This window comes from Magnolia sinica, chromosome 1 (genome assembly GCF_029962835.1).
Source record: "Magnolia sinica isolate HGM2019 chromosome 1, MsV1, whole genome shotgun sequence".
NCBI classification, from domain to species: domain Eukaryota; kingdom Viridiplantae; phylum Streptophyta; class Magnoliopsida; order Magnoliales; family Magnoliaceae; genus Magnolia; species Magnolia sinica.
Window position 1 is genome coordinate 9,121,697 of NC_080573.1, and position 5,446 is coordinate 9,127,142.

Consider the following 5,446-nt stretch of genomic DNA (forward strand, 5'->3'; position numbering starts at 1 on the left):
AGATTTTCACAGCATGCCCCATCCACATGAGGCCCACTAAACTGTTCTGCGTAGCCAAACATTGTATATTATTTTCTTCAAAATGCATCATGTTTCCATCAATCAAAATTGGGAAATTGACAACCATCTACAAAATCTTCAAACTGCATCATGTTTAAGTGTCGGGATACACATTACAACTTACAAGTGGGGCCAACAGTTGTGAGATACAAACTTTACTTTCATAAGCTCTGCCATAGATGGAAGATGTGTGAAAAAGCCTTAACAGAACGAAGCTTTTAACCCACCTGTCAATGTCCTACAAAAGCCGGATAAGAAAAGAATATAAATATCAATTGTCTAGGAAAAAGATGGCCAAAGATTGGATGGCAAGGAACTTTCAATTAGATTTGGTTGGGTCATATATAACAAAATGGGAACTAGTAAAATTATAGAAATATTACTAACGCAATCCAAATTTAAGCTTGGGATGTGAAATTACTATTCTCAGTTGATATGGGTTTCAAAGCATGGATTGGCTGCAAACAAATCTAGACGTACTGGCTCCTTGAAGAGTTCCTTACTGACATAAATTACACTACTGCAGTTAAGAGTTACACATGCTGTAGAGGCAAATATCATATACAAAGACCAAACAAATCAATACCATATTAAGTAAACCTGAAACAAATGTTTGCTAAGCCTGCACGTGTGTGGAGCTGTGCCCATCCACATGTAACCACACATGCCAATATGGAAGATGTGTATGAGATCCCAGCTTTTCATAATTTTATTAGATAAACCAGATTGATTTGATGTTCTTGTGCAAAAATCAGGCAGTGTTGCTTCTCAGGTCGAGGACAAAATACAAAAGAAATGGATGGCTAATACAGTTTTCTTCTAGACATCCATTTGTTTCTTCACAGTGGTCCATTTGATGGAATGCTCTTGCCTCACATCCTTATGCTATTTTGGTGTCTGTGGTTGGCAAGGCTCCACACAAGTGTGGACTTTTCTAACCTCACCCAAAACGTATGCCTTGGGTCCAAGAATTAGGTCAGTCACAGATCTGGCGAGCCAAACATATGCAAAAGAAATGGACAGTTGACATTTAATGTAAATGTGTGGTCATCAGATGAGTGGACAAACCTAAATTCTCCACAAGGAAAGCCACATAGTGGCTTGCACCTAATGAGCAGCTTTGATCATGTATTCATGTAAGTATTGTGGACCCCCGAGCCTACACTCTAAATAGTTGCTCCCACTTTGAATAAGCATATTGCATCCAAAGATAAATACATTAATACAAGTCAAATATTATGGGAACTCTCCGTGATATTGAAACACTGAAGATTGGTATAAAAAAAAAAAAATTTAATAAATAAATAAATAAAATAAAATAAAATAAAATCAAAACATCCTCATTCTACTGTTTGAAAACATCATCCAAATATCTCACATTATTCATAAATGAGGAAGCCAGAATAGGAACCATAAAATGAAACAAACAATTGGAAAAACATCATTTAAAATGAATTTACTCAAAAATTTAAAATGGACAGCAGGAAAGAAAAAATTTCTGCAGATCCATAGCTAAAATTCCTGCAGCTCCATAACTGCAGTTGATATGAACTAGGTTTAAGTAGATGGATACTAAATATCCAAAAAAGTTTGAAATTCAACTACATAAGATGCAAAGTAACATACTCATGGATCCCAAAAATGAATCATATCTAAATCTAAGGTGTACAACAAAATAAGAAAACAGTAATAATTAAATATCCACAAATTAATATACAAATATTTCCTAAATCAAATTTGTAAGTAAAACCTGAAAATCAACAAAAACCCATTTGAATTTGTGACTTTCAGAACAATTGATGGATCCACGGAATATAACAAATAAAATATCAAGAGAAATGATACTCAATTTTTAAATAGCAACAAGCTGAATTTGATGGTCTAAGTAACTAAGAGAGAAAAAGAAGAACACGGGATCCACCAAAAGCCTTATATATGGGAGTAAGATGACAGCCCAGGTTAATTTATCAGCTACAGAAAAATTAGAATCAGCAAAAAATAAATAAATAAAAATAAATAAAAATGAAAGGAACCATAATATATTATTTATTCGCTACTATTTAATACTATGCAACAGACTGACTTTCAATTCCAACCACAATTTTATACTGAGGCTAAAATTCCTATTTGTGACAAACAGGGAACTTCCTCTGTTTTGCACCTTGTTGGTTCATGTGAACCCAAGTTGTCTCAAAAAAGAAAATGGGGAATAATGTTAGATTATTATGCCTCCTAGAAGTCGCTTCATTTTTCTAACTTCTTTCTTGGTGCACATTCGGTTTTGGGTTTCACAAATACTGAATTACATCAGTCTAAAGTTGAAGAAAATTTCCTCAACAACATAGATAAGATAATATCATCTGATAGAAGAATGGGGTGCCGGTATGCTAATCCAGACTGTCCAAAATCAGATGCGTGATGCATGCATAGCTAGAAAAAAAAAATCAAAATGATCGACAGAAAAGCAAAAAAATAAAATAATCACCACTGTTTGTAGCTTTTGTAGCCCATAGGAAGTTTTTAATGGTCAATCACCACTGTTTCCTGTACTATGGCCCATTTCGGATTTCGCCGAAAGGTCGAAGTGAATCTGATCTTCTTCCCTGTGTAATGATCTTTTACACTTTGTTATGCAAAACTAGACTAGCCAACTCGATATGATGGGTTTGGTCAAATTAACACCTAGACCGATTTCTTCTTCTTATTTTCTATATATATAATCTGCATCTATTGAAAACAACAATGTAGGTCCACTAATCTTCATTGCAAAAAACCGAGAACCTCATAAACATGTTTAACACATCTGGCATAAACATAACTGGTCATTTCGATAAATAAGCTCGATATACCTTGCCTCCACTTCCTCGCCCTTCACTAGCATAGTGAAGCTTATCCATTAAGAATCCATCTTCATCTTTCAAACCACAATTACAAATTCGGGATGGACTGATAAAAATAGTATTAAGACAGGTAACATATAGGTAATAATTTGGTCAGTCCATGTCACTTATTATATAAACAAACTTTTAATTCTCCAATGACAAAAGTAACTAGAAATAGTGACACTGACCAGAGAAGACGAGCGGAATATTGGATGAGGATCCTTATATTCTCCAGTGACAAAGGGATGCTGCATCTAGGTTACAAAATTAATAGGCAAAAAACTCTAAATTATTATGTGATTTGGCTATTCAACAATAAAAAAGGAAAGCTGCAACTCGACTGAATTTGAGATTGGATAATTAGTCACTACTTATCACTTTAAAGCTCTACAAGGAAGATTTATTATTATTATTATTATTATTTAAAGCTCGCAATCTCACCTGTAGTAATTCGGAAGCAGATGGCCTCAAGCTTGGTTCATTGCTAAAATGTGTTGTTAGTTTCAGCCTTTAGAGATCATGACTGTTGGTTATCAAGATTATTTTAATCCTTGCCAAATTTAGATCTCTAAGGCTCTTAACACATAATTGCAAACTGATGAAAATGAGATGGTCTCATTTTAGGTGTCTACCAAACAGGCCCTTACTGGATTGATTTTGTATTTAAAAAATAAATAATCAGATGTGTGGGTTGTTAATGACAGCAACGTAAATGATTTTTCCATCAAAAGCAATGAATACGCTCAAACAACACTCTATCCAAAACACGGGGCAGAAAAAAAATGAAAACTAAAAGAAAAGAAAAAAAAAAGTGTGTATTTACTCTTGTAAACATTTCAAAAGAAAATCCTTAGCCTCCAATGAGAGATGCTCAGGGATGGGTGGATGTGACTTTGCTGTCCCAATATAGAATAGAGTAGCAACCTGGAAAAAGTTAATCTGAAAAATCTAAATGCCATGAAGAGTCGATGAAAGGAAATGAAATCAAACAAATGAAAACAAGTTTTTTTTTTTTTAAAAAAAAAAATTTTAAGTGTACCTCTTTGTACTGCTGGCTCCAGGGAGGTTTTCCTATACCATCTCAATAATAGTACATCCAACAGAGATAGGAGAGAACCAGCAGACAGTACATCCAACACTCCATATGTCAGCAGAGCTAGGAGAGATAGCCATCAGAGATATAAACAACTAGAGGTAGAAACAATGTCATACACCATTACTGAATTGAAACAGGTATCTAAAGGATCCGTGAGCATGAAGTGGAGGTAGATAGCCAGCAAAGATATAAACAACTAGAGGTAGATATAATTACCTGTTGAGAAATCCGAACCACTTCAGTTAGGGCCTGAACAATATTAAGAAAAATAGTTGTGTGAAACTAAATGAACCAAAAACAATGGACAAAATAAAAGAAAATAAGATCAATAGAGAAAATTCTCACCATAATAAACTAGCCATTAGACAAGCCCTAGGGATGAATTAATTGAGCTACAGCTCACCATATGTTACATGCCCTGGACTCTGCAGGATCCAAGCCATACATCTTCACCATAAATACGCATGCTAGCTAATCAATTCAGCAACAGCTCACCAAAAAAGGGAGAGGGAGATCGAGAGAGGGAGGGAGAGTGAGAGGGGGATCTAGAGAGAGAGTAGAGATCGGAAGAGGGAGAGGGAGATCGAGGGAGAGGGAGATTGAGGGAGAGGGAGGGAGAGCAACAAGGAGATTGAGAGAGAGGGTTGAGATCGGGAGAGGGAGATTGCAAGAGAGGGAGATTGAGAGGGGGATAGGGAGAGGGAGAGGGAGACGGCCAGATGTGAAATGAGGGTTTGGGGGATTTTAGCGTAAGAAAAGGATGGTAATGATTCGGTAGGTTGCGGCAGATATAGAGCAGTGTGCCTCTTGAGCCTTGTGGGGTCCACTGAGAGGTTTCTAACTGAATCCATTCCATTCATCTATTTTAAAATAAAAAAATAAAATGAAATGATAAAAACTAAGAAGATCCAACACTCAATTAGGACACACCAATAAAACAGTGTAAATAATGACAGAGTTGGAACACAACAAGCAATTGGAGTACGGTTCATAACCGTTTCTGAACAAAAACGGCTTAGAGCCGTTTCCAAACCAAACTCTGACGCATTCCATTTTGGTGATTTTGGTGTAGTGTGATAAATCCCCTATTTCCCTGCTTTAGAAACCCATGAAGGTTCTAGTTTACCATATTATCTCTTTTCGGGAAGTCTGTTTCCCCATTTGCATTTTCAAATCCCGGTTCCTCGATTGACATGACACTACCTGTGTAGGGAAAAGATAGAACTCAAACATTCAGGATATAACAACTTTCAGCCAACTGCAAGTGACGGTTTGATTGAGAGATTACCTGTTTTAGTGCCAATTATGGTCTAAGCTTTTTATTGACAACTATGGCCTGTGACAATAGCATCTGAGGACCATGAAATAGAAAATAGAAGAATAATGTCTTTTGTAAGGTGAAGACAAG

The 5,446-nt window shown here is 35.9% G+C and overlaps 1 long non-coding RNA gene across 12 annotated transcripts; it reads right to left on the reverse strand.

Annotated features, from left to right (window-relative positions):
* Positions 1-292: 292 nt before the first annotated feature.
* Positions 293-5,097, reverse strand: LOC131238934 (uncharacterized). Of its 12 annotated transcripts, none has more exons than XR_009168060.1 (5): positions 4,442-5,094; positions 3,982-4,254; positions 3,131-3,881; positions 2,546-3,006; positions 293-1,243 (listed from the first exon to the last, which is right to left on the reverse strand). It is a non-coding gene; the product is annotated as an uncharacterized LOC131238934 (long non-coding RNA). The 12 variants fall into 12 exon arrangements; XR_009168063.1 differs by lacking the exon at positions 293-1,243 and adding an exon at positions 4,255-4,287 and having other exon boundaries at positions 2,724-3,006; positions 3,982-4,130; positions 4,442-5,097; XR_009168059.1 differs by lacking the exon at positions 293-1,243 and adding an exon at positions 4,255-4,320 and having other exon boundaries at positions 2,724-3,006; positions 3,982-4,098; positions 4,442-5,097.
* Positions 5,098-5,446: the final 349 nt, after the last annotated feature.